The sequence below is a fragment of the Labrus mixtus genome, chromosome 16, assembly GCF_963584025.1.
Source record: "Labrus mixtus chromosome 16, fLabMix1.1, whole genome shotgun sequence".
Taxonomy (NCBI): domain Eukaryota; kingdom Metazoa; phylum Chordata; class Actinopteri; order Labriformes; family Labridae; genus Labrus; species Labrus mixtus.
The window spans coordinates 19,947,860-19,972,789 of NC_083627.1; the positions used below are offsets into that span (position 1 = coordinate 19,947,860).

Here is a 24,930-nt window from a genome sequence, read left to right on the forward strand (position 1 = left end):
AAAAATACAATTAAAATTTTATTGTACAACTGCAAAATGTCCTGCCTCCATTGCATAACACTGGAACATGTCATTGATAACCACATTTGAGGGGGAAAAAAAGGTGCGAGTTGTACTTTAACATGGAAATATCAGTAAACGTCATATCAGTTCTGAAATATTTGACTCCCAAATATTAACCTCTCTTAATAGTATAACCATACTATAACTACTAATTATTCTTGTGTTCAGTTGTAATTACTTTACACAAATGCACTGAAAAAGCTGTTTTAATTTGAAGAAAATTGCAGCAATGTTACAGAAGTCTGAGGAGGGCTTTGCCCTAGAATGTAATGAACTTGTACTTTAAAGCCTGAACTGACTTCAACCTTTGGTCCACAGAATGCTGCACTGAAAACAAATTGCAGAGACCTTGTTTGTCGCTGTCAGATTTATTAAGACACAAACTTCAATTAAACAATGGATTTCTTAAATATTTTTTTCAACCTCTGTGATATTTTATTGATATTTTTATTGTCTTGGTCTGGACTCGGTCTCGTTCCCTAAATGTCTTGGTCTTGCCTCGGAGCTCTCTGGTCTCGGGCAGGTCTTTGTCACGGTTAGTGTGGTCTTGACTACAACACTAGTTTAAAGATTAAAAAAAAAATCTTTATTAATTTTAGGGCAAAGGTAATGCTCTACAGTTAAAGTCAAGTAAGCTTTTCATTGATTTTAATACATTTTTATTTCCTACAGAGGCTGAGAAAAAATTATTTAGGAAATGTTGACATACTGCAGTTTTTCAGAAAATGCTCAGGTTTTGGGAGGTTGTTTTGAAACAATGCTGAGATTTTAGAGAGTGTTTATCTAGGACCCTGGTTACATTATGCAATGCCGAAACCTGGAGCCTGCAGAATTCTTTCTGTCATACAGCTTTTGAATTTCTCATATTGTTTGTGAATGGGCAGTCTGAGCACTATGGCGCATGTGTTTGCCTCTGGAAAGATTTTAGTCTCTTCATCGTGGAGAAATTCAATGACAGGATGCTGTGGGAAGCCCAGGGGAGGCACTGCTGAAGCTCCAGAGGCAAACTCCAGCACCATTTCCAGCGTCAAGGGGCTGCATTCTCCTTCTACAAAGACATGAGCAAAGGAAATTATAGCTCACATGGAAAGAAATATAAATGCCTGTCACACTAATAAGCTTCAAGTATTGTACAACTGCATCTACATGAAACTGATGAAACTATAATTGCACAATAAGACACAAATGACTGACAGATCAACCTAACCTGATTCCAATTCCTAGGGCTGGCTCAGTGGTCCAGCCAAAAACACAAATGGCATTGAAATATCGTACCCTCAATATCGATTAACCAGTCTCTCCAGAAACAGATGGTCTGATTTTCCAGGGGTCGTCTGTTACTTCCAGGGACTGAGAAATCAACTTCAAACAAAGTAGACAAGTCTTTGGCCTCCAGTGGTTTCGGTGCACTGGTGAACAGGTCCTCAAAGATTCCAGGGTGAGCCCTAAGCTCATCAAGGAAACCCAGAGTTTTGAAACCTTCCTCAAACCTGAAAAAAACCCCACATAAATTAGAACATTACAAATCAATGTTAAATGAACAAGTTTACCCTTTCACATCCCTCAGTTTTGCCCTGATGGGTAAACTGCTCACTGTCTCAATGCCACGTGCATCCGCCCATCAACAAAATAATGTGCTGCAGACTGGACCAGGGAATCCCTCTGCTCCAAGGATGTGATGTATCTCAGAGTTCCCATCATGCTCAGACTGTCTTCTGCATCTGTGATTGCATCATTTGCCTCATGGACAGTCTGAGCTTCTTTTATCTAAAAAAAACACAATAATGAGAGTAGTCCTATTTAGGGGAAAAAATCTACAGTGAAAATGTAATGACCAGGCTTCAAAAACTGTGCAATACACACCTTTAATAACTTTTCTCTGAAAGACTGGTCTCCCACTTCATCCAATGAAGCAGGAGGTGGAGATTTACCGCAAAGCTGGAGAAAGAGACGCTTAGAAAAGAAGGATGGGCCAACTCCACCATGGATTATACACACGGTCACCATCTTTCCAATCAGGGTGTACGGTCCAGTCTCAAGATCTGAAAAACAAACATTTATGTAAATATTCAAATAATTTGTTTTATACAGGTTACACTTCTTTTTAAATAATTACTTACAATGAGTATCAAGAGCCAACAGCCTATCATTCTCAGGCCCATCAAATATCTTTGAGTGCTGTACAGCCCTCATTAGCAACCGCAGGTATTCCCTGGTTGGCCCTCCGTCATCCACAGCCCCTTCTCCTTCCCCCTCACTGTCGACAAATATCACATCCAGCTTTGCTCCTGGGTCAAAGCGGCGTCGTTTAAACGCTTGAAGGCTACCCTGCAAGATGTAGTCTCTGCAAACGTTTATTTGATTGCTTGTGTGATTACAGGTGAGATCCACTTTGCTGAGGAGCTTCATCAAGCCAGTTTGCAGATCAATTCTGTAACATAAAAACAAATATAAAACTTAGATGACAAAAGACAACTTTGAAGTTTGAGAATAAATATTCAAATGAAAGTAAAATAACATACTGAGATGATGAGGATTCACTATTCTCCACTATTGTTCTAAGAGTTGGCTGAAGAGGCAGTGATCGTACAGGAGACTGGTGAGGAGGAGAAGGAAGAGGAGGAGGAGGAGGAGGAGGAGGAGAAGAAGGAGCAGGTGAAGGGCTCTGTTGGTCTATGGCAGGGCAAGCATTGCTCGGGTCACATGCATCTATTATCTGAATTGGAGGCAAAAATACACACAAATACAGATACACAATATATATTAAAACTGTAATTTTTAAAAACTAGTACAAATGAAAATGTTTGAAATGACATTGCTAATCACCTGTCCAGCTGGTGTTACCATCCACTGAACATAGAGGGTCGAAAACCCTTTGATGTTGTACTGCTCACTGGATCCTGACAGTGTGCTTTCCAGTACTTTGGTTGATGCTGCTTCTCTAAGACAAAAAACCTCACTGGTCATTTCCTCTTGCCCAACAAAATCAAACAATGTCTAAAGCAGAGAACAGAAACAGGACTTTACATCTATGAATTATCATACTATGCACAACCCAGAGCAAAACTTAACATCAGAGGTTAACATAAAGACAGGTAAAGTGATAACCTGAATAGATTCAGACAAGACAAACTTCCTCGTCCTCTCCAATCCATTAGGAAACTTAAATTTGAGCGGCACACCATCAGTAGGCTCTTCAAAAGCTTCCATTCTGTCTTGTCTTGCCTCAATTGCCTATAACACATAATTACACTTGTATGAATTTTAAAATGCATTTTTAGAGCGACAGACTGTGAAAGAGTAATTGAAATCATATTTCATTACATAACTAATAGAATTTACCTTTAACCGTCTCTGTTCCTGTGACTCCAGTCCCTGACGTCTCATTTCCTGTTTGAGATAAAAGAAAATATGTTTTCATCTAATTAATACAATACAAATGTTTTTTTCCAATGACAATCCAGCATGAAAGTAGTAGTAGGGTTTTAGAATCAATAATGGGCTGTACTTTATTTGAAGTTTAGTTTCTAACCCACCTTAAACTGAAAGAGTGAAAATCTTTACATGTTTCTATTTTGTATTTCTTTAGTATGTTTTCAGTAGAGGATATTTCACAGTAATCTTAAACATTCATTTTTATCAGATTTGAAAAAAACATTTCTACTGTTACAGCGTGTCCTAACAAGCGTCAGCGACATGATCAGCCTGATTCTATAGTTTCCTATTGGAGGGTCCTAACTGCCCGTGTGTGATGCAGGGCGCCATTTTTACCCTGATACCCTGTTTCTATTATCCTCTCTGTCTCTCGCATAGACAGATGAAGAACAAGGGAGGACGGGGCTCTACAGGTGTAGAGAGTGGTGCATTAATAAAATCCACATCAGGATTGAAATGTTGAGCTTGTGTCAACAACACAAATGTTGTTTTTATTCCAGCTCACTGCGAGTCGTTTATTGAAGAACCTCTGAGTGTTGTGATTTGATTCAACAGCTCACCCACACCCGAACACATCACCCCTGTCCTGCAAAATCTCCACTGGCTCCCTGTCCCTTACCGTATCCAATTCAAAATCCTTCTCCTCACACATAAAGCCCTTAACCACCAGACCCCCTCCTACCTCACGGCTCTCTTTCACCCTCACACTCCTGCACGCAGCCTCCGTTCTTCAAAACCTCCTATCTCACCCTCTTAGAACCAAGTACCGAACCTGGGGGGACAGAGCCTTCTCCATAGCTGCCCCCTCCCTCTGGAACTCACTCCCTACACATATTCAACACTGTACCGACCCTCCTACTTTCAAATCACTGATCAAAACTCACCTCTTCAAACAAGCTTTTAATGTATGATTGTGATGTATTTCCTGTATTGTTGTTGTCTTTATGATTTGTGTGTAATGTTGCAATGTCTGTTAGTCTGTCCTTACTGTGCTGTTCTTTCTGTTTTTTCTCTTTTTCAGAGTGTGGGTGAACATGGGATGTGGCAGCTCAAGAGTACAGAGAGGTGGTCAGTGATGTCATGCCAGAATTGTTTTATTGGTGTACAGTCCTATGTGGTGTGCAGGTGAGATGTCCGTTACTTGAAGGAATAAGAGAAAACCCGTTGAAACACAATCCATTGTCCTTGTCTGTAAAAGGATAAATATCTGCAGTGTGATTAAATGTTTCAATCAGAATAAATGTCCTGCCTCAAAAGTTTCATTTCCAAAATAAAATGTTTACACATTTTTTTTCCATTTTTGAATTAACACAAATCCACACAGGATTATTTTGTTTAACTTAAATCTTTTACCGTTCTTCTACAGCCTATGAAGAATTTAAATGTTGAACTGGTCAAATCTGTCAGGGAGAAACACCCTGATCAGTTGAGTACAGCTACAGTTCAGTGACTCTGTGTGTTTGCATATAAGGGTTCAGCCTCTCTGCTCTCCAGTGTTGATCAGTGTCTGTCCACACCTTTCACGGACTCTGACACACCTGCAGCACAAGCATGATGTCACTGGTTATACTGACGGTCACCCTGGGGCTCCTTGTTCAGGGTCAGACTCTTATCTGAAAAGTTTTCCTCATGGTGTAACCAGGTTCATTGAATTGATGTGCTGCTGCAGAATTTACAGAATCAGACTCTTCTGTTTGGATGATGATCATCTCTCTCTGAGCTGGATTTGTCTCAATAATCCTTCTCCTCTTTTTTCATGTTTCTTCAGGTTCCTCAGGAGACATCCTCCTGACTCAGACTCCTGGATCTCTGTCTGTTGTTCTAGGACAAACTGTCTCTATCAGATGTAAAGCAAGTTCACATGTGGACAATGAGGTAGACTGTTATCTTCAGAAACATGGAGAAGCCCCTAAGCTCCTGATTTGGTGGACTTCCAACCGTTAGTCTGGAGTTTCAGATCGTTTCAGTGGGAGTCAGTCTGGAACTGACTTTACTTTGACCATCAGTGGAGTCCAGACTGAAGATTCAGGAGATTATTATTGTCAGCAGGGTAGCAGCTTCCCGTTCACACAGTGATACAACATCTTACAAAAACCTCCGTCAGCTGTAGAGGAACTGATCTGACTGAACAGCTGCAGAGTAACAGATGCACTTTACAACTTTGTCTGCTAACTAGGTCCATAAAACAGAGAACAGTTTATAGTATAACTCTGTTTATTGATAAATTTGTTTGAAAAGAGCATTAAGAAAATAAGTCTGAACAAACTACATTGACTGAAGATAAGCTGCAAAGTGAACACGTTTATAAAAGGACCCAAACGTTAACAACACTTAGATTCATACTTTTTTACAGATTATTTTTGGAGGTTTTCAAACATCATGTTCCTCTTTTATACATTCAGAGCATAATGTGTAGTCTTTAGGTTAACTAAACGCATGACATGATTGTGAGTGGCATATGTTCATTAAAGAAACATCAGTTGTTCCATATGTTGAGGTCATAATGCTGGTACTAAAACATTGAAGATTCTATATGCTGATGATATCATACTTTGCTTATCTTTTATTCTTTACTTTATCTGATAAGCTGCATCGTTCCAGTATTATTCCAGTATGGTTCATATATTTGAGCACATTTGAACTATAAAAAAAAACACGTAATTAAAATGAGAAAATAAATGTAGCACTTTTACCGTCTATAGGACTAAAGTAGCTACCACTACACCAGATGTTTCACCAAAAATTAACCGGTTGGTGTCTCAATTAAGTAGACGAGAGGATGGTAGTTTTAACAACATAGTATTTATTTAAGAATGTAACACAACGTTAAACAAGTTAAAATGAATGACCAATACAGGTGACACAGTAGCTTTATAAATATACGCAGTTCACTAGACAAGGCACACATACATTACTGTGGCACTGTGCAGGGATGACTGATGAATCACTTGATCCCCATAGTAAGAAGGTACACAGGGAAAAATAGCTGCTCCTAATCACACTCAAGATCCAACTGATACATTTAACAACACTCCCTAATAATCACTAACTTCACCTGCTCACGCGGCAAATAATTCATGCATAACACTACAAATTAATAAACACAGCAAAAGGGATCAAGGCTTTCAGAGCTACTACCCTCGCCCCTATAGCTTTACTATGAATTCATGAATTGCACTTCGCCCATAAAGTCTATTGCACGCGGCCCGTCAAAGTATCTAATTTGAAACTACTTCTAAAAATAAACAATTAAGTAAATATTAAAGTGGGGGAAAACAGTGACAGTTTTTAGTTAATTCCAAGTCCTAGAGAAATAAACAAGACTCTAAATCAATCAATATCAAAAACATATTAATTACATTTCTTTAAAGTGTCAACCCAAAATAGCATACCTTTAATTCATCAACTTAGCACCCAGACCAGCAGTGTGCTTTTAATGTTGTGATGAGCTAATATACTAATATACTAAAAAAAATATAAGAAAATAATTACATAGTGTCACATAATTTGATACATTAATTTTGCACAATAATAATCAGCAAGTTTACTCCCGTTGCTGCCGCTGATGATTAAGAGCGATAATAAAATACAAACTAATTATTAAAGCCCAACAGAGATGATTTCATTCACAGCACAACATGAGGACTCTCATACCGTTAAAACAATGAGTCACTACAGAGTCCAGTCGTCCTCCTACTTGTTGTAATCCACGATCTACAAGAGTGAATAAATTTAACTTTAGCCCTGTTCTTGCATGTGCTTTCATACTGTGTGGATAGTTACGTTTTAAGTTCAACAGATCACTTACCACTAGCAATTGTTTGTAATCAGTTCACCTCACGCTGCACTTCCTTGTTCTACACACAGGTAAGACAGGGCGAGCGCTTGATTACGTCACCCTTACATAGCCTCTACCGGGGACTGACAAGCAACCACATTACATAAAGAAGGAATTTCTAAAGTCATTAAACCTTTAGAGACACATTAATATTTACATCCATCTTTACTGGCTCACAATTAACCTCCCACTCCTCCCACACACGTGAACATCCATGGACATAGAGATTATTAATAAAAATAATGATGATAATATTTAGGACTATATAACACATACATAGTCCATATTATCCCCTGCATATCCGTTAAAACCAAAACATTGTCTAAAACCTTTAAAATTATGTCATCGAATGAAGGGCCAAGCATGACCTGAAACCATATAAAAAAAGTAAAAAGCACATTTCCTTCCTCATGCACCAAAACTACCCAATAATGCATTTACACTGAAAGCTATTCTTCACCTTAACTATAAAAAAAAACTCTTCACAAAGCTTCCAGTGAACTCACATGATGTTACTATGCTGAAAAACACAGAGAGCTTCTTTAAACCTGCAGACAAACCTACATGACCTTGTATGCTGATGATGCTCAGTTGGTTTCTAATGACCAAAAGATTCTCATATTCAAATTTGTTTTCAGCACATTTTGAATCAGCTAAAAATCTGCCATTTTCTCAGAACATTTCCATAGAGAGCCACTTTGCATCAGCAGCACCATGCTCCAGTGCTCTGGGAGAGTTTATAGTCCTGACAGTTGAACACTGGATGACTGACAGCTGTCCTTCATCACAACAGAAATCCTCGTCCTCATCATCAAAAACATGACTTTGATCGGCGTCCTCATCTGGACTCTCCTCCTCTGCTGCTGCTTCACAGGTAAAGTCCAGAGAATCAAACTCCTCTCCTCTATGAACATCCGTCCCTCTGAAATGAAGCCCACTAAACCCTGATGCTGCTTTCTGTTTTTGTCTCTGTATCCTCAGAGTCCAGAGGACAGGTAACAGTGACTCAGCCTGCAGCAGTGAGCTCTGCTCTGGGAGCCTCCGTCTCCATCTCATGTAGGACCAGTCAGAATGTTTATTATAGCAGCCCATACCACTATTTAGCCTGGTACCAACAGAAAGATGGAGGAACTCCTAAACTCCTCATTTACTATGCTAGCACTCGAGAATCAGGGATTCCAGATCGTTTTTCAGGCAGTGGATCAAACTCTGCCTTCACTCTGACCATCAGTGGAGTCCAGACTGAAGATGCAGCAGTTTACTACTGTCAGAGTTCACACCATATCAACAGTCAGTGGGTGTTCACACAGTGAAAAAGCGTCGTACAAAAACCTCCCTCAGTCAGACTGAACAGAAACTGAACTGACTGCTTCAGCTGGATGTTTCTGCAGAGACTGACACACTTCACTGAGGACACACACACACACACACACACACACACACACACACACACACACACACACACACACACACATAATTTTTCTAATACTTTAACAACTTTCCTAAACTCTTAATGCACCAACACACCTACAACACACAAATGGCAAAACAGTTAATTTCATGCTCAAAATCACACATTGTAAAGTAAAGTCCAACACTAATTTTCAAAATAAAATAATACACTCACACACTACACCATGTCCACCAAAACACTACACTCAAAATAGAATCATTCTTCCAAAACATTAACACATGTCCTCTTCCAACATAAACATTTAATCACAGCACAATGTCATAAAAACATGAACATCAGATGGAATTACAGGAACTACATTATTTTACATGTGTCAGATCTGCCCTTATACAATAGACATATTTGATCATAGATTGTGCTTAGCACTGCAGTTTCTTTTAAAGCCTCTTTACATTTTGTATTGTTGGGTTTAGTAAATGCATGCATTTTGTTTCTTTGGCTGCAGAAATGTAATACAAAAAAGGAATGACCCATCTCAGAGTAGCTTTATAGAATGTATTGTTTATGAAGAAAAGAAGACAGAGACAGAATTGCTACAGTAAAGGCTTTATCTGCAACAGGACATTACTGCAAAATAACAAAAATATACAATATAGCTGCCATATATTGTATTACTGTATGTGAAAATACAAAATATACAAACAGAAAAAGCCACAGAAGAATAAAGAAAGAAAAAAAAGTCCTCTTCTAATCTGCCCGGTCTTCTGCATTTGGCCACATGTTCTCATCCACATCACACCTGATATATTCTCTGGCAAGGCATCTTGGGAAGAATCTTCTGGCATGCCTTATCCACCCCTGGCAGTGTTCAGCTGTGATGTCTTGACATGCAGCATCCATTGCATCCAGGAGGGACATTTGGTCCTGTGGGCGACGGTCAAAAACTTTCCATCTCCAGGCTGAGAAAAACTCCTCAATGGGGTTGAGGAAAGGAGAGTAAGTGGCAAGGAAAAGGGACATCGTCCTCGGATGGGTGTCAAACCCGGCTGTGAATGCACAGGAATGGTGGAATACCACATTGTCCCATGTGATCACATATATTGGCAAGTGGTCTCCCACCTGTCCCCTTTCTGCCTCTGCCACCAGTCTTTTGTGCAGGTCGTCTAAAAACAGGAGAAGGTGGTCAGGGGCCAATCTCACATTTATGCAGGAGTGCACCATTTTTGGAGATTGCAGCGCACATGGTGATGTTGGCTCCTCTCTGGCCCAGGACGGTTACTGTGGCCCTTTTGCCAATTATGTTTCTTCCACGCCGACGCCTTTTCGCCAAGTTGAAGCCAGCCTCGTCAACGTAGATCATTTCATGTGGGACTTGATTGGCCTCCTTCTCCATGACTCTCTGAAAGTAATCAGACACAGTGTGTGTAAATGCTTTGCTGTAGACCTACTGTACTCCAGGTTTATAGAGTAGGTTACTGCAAACACACTATGTATAGTACAGTAATGACTGTATTGCATAACCTTACCTGGATGTATTGGCCACAGAGTTCTTTGATGCGCTCGCTGTTTATTTCAAAATGAACTTTGTATAGTTGTTTCATTCAGACCAGTGTTTCCCCTACCGTTACATTAGGGGGGCGGCCCGCCCAACCAACGGCACCCCCCGCCCCCCTTGATGGTCAAGTTCATTTTATTTTCTATATAGCGAGAGATCACAACAGAAGTCATAAGGATACCTTTCATATAGAAAAGGTCTATACCTCGTCCTTTTATTAAACAAACTTAATAGCCTTATGTTCTTTATCTTATTTACACGACGTCATGTCATTTCTGTCTCTACATGGGCGCGCGTTTACAATTCTCCTCTGCTCTCTGTGTCGTGAACGGCAGAGTTTCACCCCGATGCACACACACACACACACACACACACACACACACACACACACACACACACACACAGAGACACACACACACACACACACACACACACACACACTTGCGCGCACACAGGTGAGCACACTCTCACCAGCGCAGGCCTGGGTGTGTGTGTGGTTGTCTGACAGACACACACGCAATAATAAAAAGTCTGTAAGAAGCATCAGAAAATAAAGTAGTCTGCTTAGTTGACTTCAGACTTTTCTGGGCATGTCTCTCTCTCTCTGCCGTTACTCAGGGGATGAGCTGTTAGCATGCTGCTTTCAGGGGTACTCAGACAATGAGAGATGCATTCAGGTGCGCTCAGAAACGGGAGTTGCAGGAACAACTCGCAGGACCCCACCCCCCCAGAGCTCTAAACCTAGGGGAAACACTGCAGACTCTAACCCTTTTCACACATACAGAAATCTCCTGAAAAACTCCGGAGATTTGGCTACCCGGAGGTTCTTTAGGCTATGTGTGAAAGCAAACAGCCGCATTTTTCGCGTGGACTTTACCTGGAGTTTCTCCGGCCAGACTCCTAGTATTTTATCCGCAGAAAGTCCGAGTGAGCTGATGTCTGAACGCATCAGCATATACTCCAGAGATTTCAATTTGAGCCAATAGAAAGAGAATGACGTTTATATACAGTTACTGCCTAAAGTGTCTGCACGCCACCACTACGATCTCCGTGCACGTAATTAAACGGCTGCATTATGTTTTCTGTTCGTCAGTATGTTGTTCTCCTCTCTGTTGTGGATGTTGTCATTCCATTGGATTACACATAGCATTGATATAAAGGCAAATATTCTCATTATAACATCGTGTAGCGGACTCTGTTGCTACGGCCGCTACTTCCGCGTTGTTTATTTACCTCACGTATCACCTCGGGAAATCCCCCGCCCCCCCTCCCCTCTGACAGGGATAGCCCCCCGCTGTGAGGAGCACATGTGAACGGCTAGGTCGGGAGAATCTCAGGAGTGTTCCTCCTGTAATTATCTAGATATTATCCGGAGTGCATATGTGAAAATGGCTTCTGTGATTAGCTAGAGTCTGAGAAATGGATTTATGCTGATTGATACAATGTTCCTAAGACAAGGTTGCCCTCTACAACTCTGGACTGAATGTCCTTCAGTTTTATTTTATTGTCAGAAATCACCACGTTGACAATGGCAAGTTCCTGCTCTTCATTTAGGAGCTTCCTTCTTACCCCTGAGGGAGGTAGATGTTGAATCCTTAGAGAGACAAAACACAGTTACATATGAGAGACCGGAGGCATACAGTTCCTGTAATACATGGTAAATTGATCTACACTTTGCAGTAGGAGAAGCCTTGTAAAATATCCAACCTGTTGGCTTGTCGAAAAATCCGGACAATGGATGCCACTGTGTCCCGGCCAAGGGGCAACCTCCGGTCTCGAAAAATGAAGCCAATGCAGAAGTACAAAAAACTGCAGTTCCTCGAGGTTCCGCTTGAGGCTGGCTGCAGAAGCGCCGGAAGTGCCATAAGCCCACAGCCAAAAAAGCCTGTTTTTACCAGGGGGGGGGGGGGTGAATTTTTTTACAACTCGTCAGATTTGATTTTATTAAGGGAAACGGCTATGCCCATATAAGGGATGTGGCAGATTTGATTGACAGCTCTGCATGCTGCATCTGTCTGTCAGGTCAGCAGGTCAGGAGGCTAGGTAGCAGCTTGATCCGTCTGATTTCTCGTCTTTTTTACTTCGTTTGGAGAGTTTGTTTAACACATATCTGACAACATACATGGCTTGCTGTGCAGTTAACAGACCATCCAACAAGTTGATGCTTCAGTTTTTTTCGGTAAGTGATATAGTAGTGTTATATTTACTGCATACTCATGTGTCGGTATTTATATTTACGGACCTAGCTTGTTTAGCGTTAGCTTGTAAACCAGTCGGCTAACTGTACTCAGTGTAGCCCATTATTTACGGTCAATGGTTTAGAAATGTTTGTTGTTGAAAATAATGAGTTTGTGTGATGTTAGAAGCTAAAGGTTCACCTCGGTGGTTAACCGCAGACTGTAAATATGGTTATCTGACGTTATGATGAATGTTATACTCCACGTAAATGTCGACATTAAAAAACAAACTTTGTGTAGTAATTATCCGTCAGTACTTAACATAAACTTAACTCAACTGAACCTAATATGCTGTGTAGGTTATAGAGGATGACATCAATGTTACATGGTTGACGTAGTGTCTTAAGATTTGTGCAAACTGTTACCAAATTAAAAAAAATGAGTTCAGGGAATTTTAATATGGTTATTAATATAGTTCTTAATCGTTACAGATGCTCTTACAAAGAATATAGCAGTAGAAATATAAAATATAAATAACATATGGAATGAAAATAAGATATAAAGCAATAAGTACAAGAAATAGTTTGAAGAATACAGCCATGTACCGAGCTCATGTTAATAACAGATGAGCTACTGTATGTTCTGTACTAAAGCACAGAGAGTTGGGACCTGTTAATGATTTAAATAATTCAGGTTATATTTGTTTCATGTTAAGATGAAGTAATAGCCACAATAAATTGCTTAATCTTTCCTCACACAAAATCTGAGACAATTTGATGTGGAATATCATTGTGCAAGTCAGTGAGAGAGCTGAAAATAGCATGATTACAATAAGGTTTATCTTCTTAACTTTGAATAGATGTTGATTACCTGAATACTGTATCTTTGTTGTCTGGGTAGTACACTGTTGAATTTATAAATGTGCTCTCATACTCAGATGAATACAGAAAAATAGATGAGAACAAAACAATGATCCTGAAGACCCCGCACTAAAAGTCCATGTTCTCCTGGATCCATGTCACATGCTCGAGCTTCTTCAGAATGACTTTTCAACAGTCGAAGTTCTGGTGAGAGAAGATGGCCAGCAGATAAGACAGCAGTACATCATCCACAGGCTTCAGAAGAAGGAGGAGGGTTTGCACCTTGCATCATGCTTCAGCTGTTCAAATAAAAATAGATCTCCTCCAAACAACTTGCAATCAAACCATTTTCTTCCCATTTTAAAACCCTTTGTCCAGTTTAGATGGGAGAAGTTGATATTATGTGATATTGATCTGGGAAGACTACATTTCTAAATCATTTTTAACTCTGTTTTTATTCACAAGTTATTGATCTTATTTACTCTCCATGTATCTTGATTTGAGAATGGGGCTGTGTTTAAGGGCAAATTTTGAACTACATTAGTATTTGGTCAAAAAAAATGTCAAAAGAATAAAAAGTTGTGTAAAAGTAGACTTACTAAGCTATTGAGTTTAGCATTAATGCACATTTTAGTCTTGTCAATTCAAATCTGAAATGTATACTCATGAGTAGACATAAAGGAGTGCATTTATATTGAAATATTTATTTAATCTGAAAAACCACATTCAAAAAGCCTGTTTTTACAGCAGAGATTAACATGTTTACAGCTTGGTACAAAACAAACAAATAGGTCTGATTAGCTCATGTCTCGATCGACACACACTGTACGGGGGTCGTTTGATTTGATGAAGGATAAGAGTTATTCACAATAAGGCGTGTAGCTGACCAGCTTGACAGGCGGGTGCGGTGTAACGATTTGTCAGGAGGCATAAAACACGCCTCAGCTCTCAGCCTGTGGGTGTCATCACTCAGGCCATCCGGGGGAGACCTCCCTCGCAGCGAGCTGTTGAAGAGAAGCAACCGAAGTCCACCCCAGAAGAACCAACAAATGCAGATGTTGTTGAGGCCCAGGTTTCTTCTTCTGTCTCTGCAGCTCTCTAGGCACCTCGACGGACAAGTCACCAATAATCCACACTGTGTCTATAGGAGAAATACAAAGGTGTTCAATTAATGCCTCAGACAAGACAAAATGTACAGTTAACTACATGTGACAGCTCAGGGTGTTTTTTGTTATTAGCCTTATCTGTAGGAATAATATTGAACAAGATAGCTGCAACTCATAATAATAGATGCCAGTCTTAAACACAATTTTTTCTAATACTTTTTGTTTTTGGTGTGAAGCTGACACTGTCCACAGACTCCATAACTTCACAGGGTTCTATAGAAAACAAATGTCTTATGATAAATACTAAATAATTATTTTTAAATTGTCATGTTCACCCACATCGCTGTTGACATCAGTAAATATAAGACACAGACATTCCTCTTTTTGTCAGAACAGTAACATGAACTGTATGCTTTGTAATATGGATTTCTTCTGGATGTCTAACATATTTATTTACAGTCTATGGATAAAACTTTGCTAATGTATTTCTCTGCTAACACTGACAAAGTCTAACTTCTCTGACAAATAACTAATAACCATAATTGTATATTTAAAAAAGTGTAGTTTTAAGACTTTAATTAAATATTTGGGTTGAATATAATTCGTTTTAACTGTGTTGTAGAAAAGTTAAATGTTAACTTACTGTTTATAGAGTTTTCTCAGGACGAGCAGGAATAGGGGATGATAGCAGCCTAGCCGTTAGCTATGTTGTAAAGTGGACTGCTAACGTCGCGCTGAATGGGCGGAGTTAAGTCCCGCCGGTCCCGCCTTACTGCTGTTGCTAGGTTGATCCAAAGTTAGGTTGAGACTGCAAATCCAATATGGATGCGGCCCTCGATTGGACTCATTTGCTGCCTATATAACAGACGGGTCAGGGTTTGTCCAGTAATATCTACAGTCTATGGTCCCGGCTGAGATGTGTTCACCAGCCTCTCTGTATGATAGTCTGTGGTTTATGACATGCTCTATGATAGCAGCTCTTATTTCATCAGTTACCCTAGCTCTGGTCCTTCTTTGAACGCCACCACACATTCTAACTCCTCTTCCTCTACCTTGCCCTTGTCCCACTTCTCTCCCTTGTCCCACTCCTCTCCTTTGTCCTGGTACTCCTCTTCCTCTCCCTTGTCCTGGTTGTCTTCCTCTCCTTCGTGCAGGCATTTTTCTTACTTTCTTTGTGTTTCTATATACTTTTCCCTTCAGCCCAACGAGGTATTTGCATAACTTCAATCAGCTGTTTCTCATTAGAAATGGAAAGAAATAGTATCATATATTTGTGTTTCAATCTACAATATGAACAGCTGTTCATGTTGGCTTTAGCCTATAAGTTACGATTAGAATATGATGTTATCTGTTCTGACATACAGTGAGAAAGCATTTGTAAATTTGGCAGTAAAAATCCATTGTTTTGGTCTTGGATGAGCTTAATGAGAAATTAAGCTGCTTAGCCAAAATCCTTGAATATTTAGTTCATTCTCAGTTAAGGGCCTTCTTGGGGGCCAACAACATATTGCAAACTCAGCAGTAAGGTTTCAGAACAGGGCATAGCACAATCACAGCAGCAACACTTGTGATAAACAATATTGTTAATCATCTCGATAACTGTCAACATTGTGCTGCTCTCTTTATTGATTTATCCAAAGCCTTTGATACTGTCGACCACAGCATTTTAATAAATAAGCTATCTTCAATAGGATTTGATGAGCTCTCTGTTAACTTGTTTTATGATTATCTCTCAGGGAGAACTCAAGCTGTTGTTGCTGAAGGTATTAGATCGAGCTCTCTTGAAATTAGCTAAGGTGTCCCACAAGGGTCTATTTTAGGTCCACTTTTATTTTCTTTGTATATAAATAACATGGTGCTCTCTTCCCCACATTGTGATGTACATTTTTATGCAGACGACACAATCCTGTATGCCACCAGCGCCTCTTGTCAATTAGCTATTTAAACTTTGCAGTCAGCTTTTGATGCCTTTCATATAGCTCTCATTAATCACAAGCATATCTTAAATTCTGATAAAACAAAATGTGTTTTATTTTCAAGGTCCTATGTGAACAATATTCCTATTGGTATTCACACACTTCAGGGTTCCCAAACTGAGAGGGTAGAATCCTATAAATACCTAGGGATTTGGCTGGACAATAGGCTCTCTTTCTGAAAATATTAGAATAAAAATAGGATTCTTATACAGAAACAAATCCTGCTTCTCCACTGCCAGTAGGAAAACCATTGTGCAATCTACAATTATGCCTGTTTTTGATTACGGTGACATTGTATACATGCATGCCTCTCCCACCGCCTTGAAACCCCTTGATGCTGTGTATCATTGCGCATTGAGGTCTGTGACTGGCTGCAAAGCTCTGACACATCACTGTACCTGGTTGGCCCTCTCTGGCTATGTGGAGGCACACCCATTGGCTCACATTTATTCATAAGTCCATTCTTGGTCTACTCCCCTCCTATCTATGCGCTCTAATTTCACACAACATCAGTAGCTATAGCCTACGCTCGTCTGACCTGTTATTGCTATGTGTACCTAAGGTCCACACAGAAATAGATAAGATGGCCTTTAGGTACTCCACCTCCTCTTCTTGGAACACACTACAGCAGGGCTATTCAATTGGCAGCCCTGGGGCCGGGTCCGGCCCGCAACGTCATTTTTAGTGGCCCTTTAAGAAGTCTTTACTCTTAAAAATGTATCACTGTATGTTTTATTCATTTTTAAATTGCCGACGTGTATGATATCCGTATTACCATGAGACAGAGGCACAGATTTTTTTCCCAATTTGTGTGTCTCACCCTGGTCTCACCTCATGGTGTCGCAATTATTCTTGTTTATCCATCTCCTGTTTTCGTTCCTTCTTGACGCATGCACTGCTCTCATCGCCGCGGTCTCAATGCACTCATAAGCAGCACCAGAGATCCGGTTTTTGCTAGCACCGTTCATAATGTCTCTTTCTACTTTAAAAAAATGAAAAGTGGACTCAGAAAACAGACAATTTAACACCGAATGGACAAAGAAGTATCTGTTTATTTCTGTTTCTATGAGGCCCATGTGTTTACTATGCAACAAGTGCGTATCGGTGTGCAAGGAATACAACTTGGCCCATGCAAACTTTGACACGGTTTTCCCGCTGGGGTCTGATGCTCGCCACCAGAAGATATTGGGGCTGACTGCATGTTATGACCAAAGACGTCGCACACTTTTTCGGGCTCGTACCGAACAAGAGAGAGCTTCATCATCAGGTTGGTGGTTGTTTCTCCACAGCTGAGATCACTACATTGTTTGATCCACCAAAGTCTCCTGTGTGCTAAACTAAGCGGTGAGTTAAAAGAAACCATGGACTCTGTCATGGCAGTAATTAACTTTATTCGTTGTACCTCCAGCTTACAGCACCGCCTTTTCAGACAGTTGTTGATGGACATATCATCACAATATAATGACTTGCTTACCCATAAACCCCATGGCTCAGCAAAGGAAACGCATTGAAACGTTTTTGTGAACTCAGAGAGGAGATACTGGTGTTTCTCCGTAATTCAAAGTAGAAAAAGACCAATACTTTTCTGTGTCTTATGGAGAACGAGGACTTTTGTGCTACTGTTTGCTTTTTGTGCGACATTTTCCATCACATGAACCAACTTAACACGGAGCTGCAAGGCAGGGATAAAACAGCGATTCAGCTTGTGGAGAGACTTAATGCTTTTCAGAGAAAGCTCTCTCTTTTTTCTGCTGATCTATGTCCAGGCAAAATGCTTAATTTCCCCACACTGTGTAAATCAGGCCTACCTATCACAGAGGCAATGACGAGATTTATAGATGCCTTGAAAATAAACTTTGCCTCAAGATTTGAACATTTCAGTATCCCCACAGAAGTAATGACATTTGTGAAGGACCCTTTCTGTGTGGATGTCGAGGGAGAGTTTGCATTTAATGCAAAGGAACTGGTCACCTCACTGGATGAGGCATCTTTGCAACTTGAACTGATTGACATTCAGTCATGTGATGACCTGCGCCAGTCATTCCAGCTGACAGGTTTTCAAAAGTTCTGGACTCATGCAGTGAGCAAGGAAAAATTCCCTCATTCAAGGAGTCTGGCGCTTTTCATCCTCACTATGTTTGGCTCAACTTACACATGTGAATCCTCATTCTCACACATGAATGCCATTAAGACTACTAACCGTGCATCACTCACTGCCCAGCATCTGCACCACTGTCTGCGCATTGCTCTGACAACCTACACTCCTGACTTCAGTGCTCTTGCTAAATCAAAAAAATGTCATTTCTCTCATTAAATGTTGGCTACATGATAAACAACAGTTGTAAGTTACACATTTTGATATTTGCAGGTTGTTTGCACCAGTTTGAATATTACTGCTGAATCTTTTATATCAATAATGCAATATTATGCACTTAATGTGGCCACTGGTGTGGACAGATTTTTGATAAATGGTGCATTTTCAATACTGAAGGATTTTCCTTGTAAAAAAAACTCTGCACTGTCATTGTTGGATTTCTATCCATAGTTAGCAACTGCTGGCTGAGCAGACTGTTCTAGGCAGCAGTATTGTTACTATTTAGGATTAAGTTTTGCAGGTTGTTTGTTACAATTTAAATGTTACTCAGGTGTCTTAATATTCACTTAATGTTATATTATGCACGTAATCTAGCCATAGATGTGGTATGGCTCACACGGACTGTTTATTAAGGTGTCTGATGATGCAATATTTGCCTTGATAGTTTGCACCTTTATTGTTATAATTGAGTGCACTTAAGCCCATCTTGTCTGTTAATGAAATGGCTAAATTTCTAAATGTCTGGTATTGCTCACTCGGACTATTGCTCACGTTATATGGCCATTTGAATGTAGACATGACTTTTTTTATGTTGTGTCATGATGCAATGCAATGTTGCTGTTGTGCATTTAAAAATACAGTATGCACTTTCCAATATGTTGTTGTTCCCAATGGTATTCAAAAAGCTTCAAATATGATTACCCATATTTCAAGCCTCAGGCCCCTCATTTGGTATCCATTTTTGGTATCTGGCTCTCAGTAAAAACTAATTCAATAGCCGTGCACTATAGGCTGACTTGCGGCGAAGTGATCTGGTCACTCTAGTGCAGGGGTGTCAAAGTTCTATTGGGTCGGGGGCCGGATTTGTTCAAATGAGACCTCAAGTGGGCCGGACTAATTTTGCAGACATCACTATAACTTGACACATGGATTTATAGACTAATGTGTGATTAGAAAAAAAGACAAAAAAAAGGTACTTGTATAGAAAACTGCATGTTAACGCAGAAAATGTAGAAGTACTTTAAGCAGGGGTTAACTCTGTCATTACAAACTGCATGTTGGCACATGGAAATATTTAAATGTACCACATTACAGAAGAAAACATCAATAATTATGTTTTGTTTGAGATTATTATTTTATGCTTTAATATTGCTGTTCAAGGTTATAGAAACTTTGACACAGGTTATTCTACCTGCCCTGGGATCAGTGCATTAGAGAGAGAGAGAGAGAGAGACTTTAGATATGTGTGTGTCAGGCCACAGCACAGTTTGCACTCCTTAAGGTTCATTACAGATTAAACCTGCTCACATGAATAAGTTATCACAAACACACAGAGTGTCTTTGATGCAAAGACCAAAGTCATCTTCACATATTTTAGTGTTAGGCATTATAAAATGATAACATGTTTCCAAACGAACAGACTTGAATTTATCCTTCAGCGTTGCGCAATGCAGTCTGATCAGCTCCGTGTGGAGTGCACGTTTTTCAACTAAGTAAACTCAGTTAAACGACTTTTGATATGAGTCTGGCAGTCCGTTCTTCTACGTGTCCGCACTATCGTAATCTAACTCTGTCACTGACTTCATGCGTCATGAATCTTTGCCATCTCTGTGCGCAATTCGAGGAAGCATTTCAGCTCTGCTCCACGGTTAAACCCGCGGACCTCTGTATGCTCGGGCAGCTTGTGCGTGATATCGTATTTGGATAAGAATGAAATGTTCAGTAATAGTTATATTTTTACGGTCTGATGAAAGTTGGTGATAAAGTCGCAACAGCAGGCTACTGCATTTAGAAGTGATGTCGCGCTGAAACTTTTAGGTGACCAACAAAACATGTTCACCTATGGGTGACCTAAAAATGAACCATCTGTAATTAAAAATCAGTTAATATTCATTTTAATTTACTGTTTTTACAATAACCAGAGGTAAAACTAGTCAGGAGATGCATCAGGCTCAACGCCGGTGACCGCAACCTACACTTCTGTCTGGATGTGTGGAGACGGTCTGGGCCATTACGCATGGCGGAGATGATTGTTTTTCATTTGCACGAGCTGCTCTTTGTGGCTAACTCCATAGGAAGCTTTGTTATTATCAGCCAAAACTTTTGTTTTTCATCATCGAAGACAGGAGAAACTGGAAAGAAGTGTGCATAGAACCGAAGACTGTCAGGATGCGCGCGCAGTGCAAAGGTGTGCCTGTCGTTAAGTCCCGTAGCTTTGATACAATTCTGGCAACTTGTGACCAAATAAAACTAAAGAAATATCGCTCCTTCGATCTCTCTTGAAAACCTGCATTCTGTGTATAACCAGGTTAAAATTATTATTATTATTATTTTATATTTGAAACTTCACCAAATCCTGATAAACATTGAAGAAATATTCGTTTTAACATGTTTAATGTGTGTTTTGTGGCTCACTGAAGTTCAACTGTTAATACCTGTACTGTCACTTTAAGAGGTCGCAGTGTGCGTGACGTCATGTGTTGTGCTTCTCTCAGTCCGCGCTAAGCTCACTGAGAGAAGATAAGGATAGTTTGCTCTGCTCATGGTTTAGCACTATTTCTTGTTGTAGACAATGTAAAGTGCAGCAGTTTGCAATTGGAGGTTACTCTTTAAGTTGGTGAACATGCAGAAGAGTTGTGTTTTAAATGTAGACTTGTGAATGAACTTTATGAAGTTTATTAGCAGACACATGTTTCCAAGTGCTACAGGGTTTCCCTTGTGTTTATCTGCTAACAGGGGACTGGAGACCCGCGTGTGTGAGAGAGACTGCATGTTACTGAGACTTTTGTATTTCTTTTTGACTTGTGCAGGTATGTGCATTTTATGTGTGTTTTATATGTTCACTGTTTCTATAAATAATTATGCTGGTTGTAATTCATGTGCTGCAAATGCATTTAGCATTGAAATAATTTAATTTCATTTAGTGTTACATTTTATTTAAAGACATTAATGCTGTTTAAAACAGAATTTGACCTTTGTTAAAAATGCATTATTTGCATGTATAAATTAAAAAGCAGTCCGCGCTAAGCTGGAGACCCGCGTGTGTGAGAGAGACTGCATGTTACTGAGACTTTTGTATTTCTTTTTGACTTGTGCAGATGCAGCAGCCAGCACGGTTCACAATAAATGAGAAACCAGTATCAGATCGTGGTCCGAGTACTTCTTCTTTCAACGCAACACCAGAACACAACGCAGATATCATGACCAGTAACAGATGTGCATCCAGTGAAGTTTAGAACTTCAGCAGGACAGGCACACCCATTACATGTGTCACCTCTCTCAGGTGTTCAGCCTGTTTGCTGATTAGCGTAATGCAGGAGCAGCTTGTGCGCTCGACTCGTCTTTTTTATGATACTCCCTGCTGAGAAGATAGTTCAAAGTGCCCCATTTAATTAATTTTCATATCATGATATCAACCTTTAAGTTGCTCATTATACATAGGTTTTAATACAATTCGGGAGAAATACGTATTACAAATATTTAATTTATAAAAAATCTCAAAATATTTTTCAATACATTTCCTCCTCCTTCCCAAAACGTCTCGCGGGCCGGATGAAACCTGCTGTCGGGCCGGATCCGGCCAACGGGTCGGGCCGTATGTCTGACATCCCTGCTCTAGTGGCATTTAAAGGGATGCTGAAAGAGCACAAATTTAAATCAATCGGAATTAGCACAAAAGCTACATTTCATCTGTAGTCCCTAAAGGCAGGTACGAACAAAAAACATAAAATACATTTACAATTACAGGACAGCAAACAAAAGAACTCACAGACACTTTTACAAACAAAAATGGACACGATTGTCAGATAAGAAATAACAGACCAACATGATAAAAAAGCCTATAAAATATAATAATAAAGAAGATAAAAATAATAAAAAATACTTAAGGTTTCACCAATCAGGGCTGAGAAGAGAAAGAAATATCAGTCAATAAGATCAATAAAAAAAATCAGAATTAAACAACCATTTGAATTAATCAACACTCGTATGATGAAGATCAACTTCATGAACTTTTTAAGAGCAACATGATTCAGCTTGTAGCCTCCAGCAGGGCCATCAAAGTTCACAAGCTGAAACGCGTCATATTAAGTTAATAAGATAAGACAAGATAAGATAGATAAGATGAACTGTATTGTCCCAGTGGGAAATTTGCCTTGGACTTCATCAAATTGATCTTCGTACTACAAGTGCTGCTGGAGTCTTTTACCCTCTCCAAGCCTTTCAGCTGAACTGTAGGTATGATTCTCTGCCAATCACAGACACACACAGAGGCAGACTGACAGACAGACTATAAGAGATATGTTTTTAAAGGGATCAGCAGAATGGGCGGGATGAGGACATTCTGACATAAAGCAGCTAAGTGAGAAGACAGCTGGTTTCCCATCAGTTTAAAATGTCGACATCATTAAATTGTACAAACCTGTGTGTGTGTGTGTGAAAATGTCTAAAGCTAAAACACTGAGATCTTTCGTCAACCAGAGACTGACTGCTGCTGCTGAAGAGATATTTGATCTGTTTGAAAGAACGATAGCAGAATATGAGGAGCAACTTCGTCGATCAAAAGAGGAAAACGAGCGACAACACAGACTGCTGGATGCTGTTTACAACCCTGAAGTCCGCTTACACAAATATGGTTTGTGTAGTTTATTATTAGTGTTGATTTAAAACGATGAGAAGCAAGCTACATTCTCACATAACTGTTAGATATGTTGTGATGTGCTGATTTTCTTTGGACACAGATCGAGAGTTTCAGAGGTTAAATCCAACTAAATTCCCCAGAATTAAATTACAGCAGTCCCTTTGAATTCATATCACCATGGAAACCTTTCAATCTCACACACAGTTGTCCGAGATGATCATCATCAACAACAATATCTAAACCATCGTCATCAGGTCGTAGGTACTTATAAAGTGCTGGGTCTTTTGCTTTTTCTTAAAGGTGCAGAGGGACTCTGCAGATCGAATAGAGTTTGGAAGTTCATTCCACCACCAGGGGGCGACAGAGGAGAAGAGACTATTTAGCATCTTAGGACCCTGTTGTGAAGGTTGGATCAGACGCCTTTCATTGGCAGAGCGTAGTGGGGGGGAGGGAGTGTAGACCTGGATGAGAGAGTTAAAGTAAGGAGGAGCCGTTTTTGTGTCTGTTTTGTAAGTGAGCAGCAGAGTTTTAAATTTGATGCGAGCAGTAACTGGGAGCCAGTGTAAGGAGATGAACAGCAGAGTGACATGTGCTCTTTTAGGAAGGTTGAAGACCAGTCGTGCTGCTGCATTTTATTTCATCTGCAGGGGTTTGATAGTGCATGTAGGAAGACCTGCCAGTAGAGAGTTGCAATAGTTGATGTGTGATATCACAAGATCCTGTACCAGGAGCTGTGTAGCATGTTCTGACAGGTAAGGTCTGATCTTCCTGATGTTGTACAGGGCAAATCGACTCCATTTGTTAGTCTTAAGAGCTTTATGCTCATATTATGCAACATTTAGGGTTTTTCTAAGACTTCTGTCTGTCCCACTGTCTCCCTCCCTCTCATTGGTCCTCATTCACTAATATGTGTGTAGAAATGTTCTCACTCTGCGCATTAAATAAGTGCATACGCAAAATAACCGTCAGATTCATGACACGTGTGTACCAGCATATTTTGTTCTCACTACCAGGCGTATGTGAGTGAATCAGAATCATTCTAAATCGGCAGCATACTACCACACCCCCATCTCTCCATATAAGGACATCCGATTGGTGTATCAGGACGAGAGCGGAGAGGTGGAGACATGTAGAAGTTTTTAGGAGATGGCCCCAAAAGGTAAAAAAGATTGGTGTGTCTGGGGGTTTAGATGATGTTACAGTGAATTACAGAGTTGCAGCAGTACGTGCGTTGGCAGACAGAAGCTATGGCAAGCCCTTTTAACATTAAAACAGTCTGGCTGACAAGTAGCAATTTAGTTTTCACTAGTGGAAATTACATTTCAACATGTCAAAATTACATTTTGACATATCTGTAAAACCATTTTACACATTACAAATATATTTCTACTTGGCGAAATGTAATTTCAATGTACTATAATCTAGAGGTATAAAAACAACTCCACCAATCTGTTAGATTGATAATCAAATGTACCTTTCTCCTTTATGTTTATCACAAGGTGGGGTTTGGTGGTCCATGGAGCCATTGATGGACACTCTCGACTGATCACATA

At 39.9% G+C, this 24,930-nt stretch overlaps 1 long non-coding RNA gene and 1 gene segment (V, D, J or C); one reads left to right on the forward strand and one right to left on the reverse strand.

Moving 5' to 3' along the window:
* Positions 1-24,930, forward strand: part of LOC132990871 (Ig kappa-b4 chain C region-like) — a 637,710-nt gene that overhangs the window by 472,172 nt on the left and 140,608 nt on the right.
* On the reverse strand, positions 14,027-15,470 carry LOC132991619 (uncharacterized). The gene is made up of 2 exons (XR_009676213.1): positions 15,092-15,470; positions 14,027-14,483 (listed from the first exon to the last, which is right to left on the reverse strand). It is a non-coding gene; the product is annotated as an uncharacterized LOC132991619 (long non-coding RNA).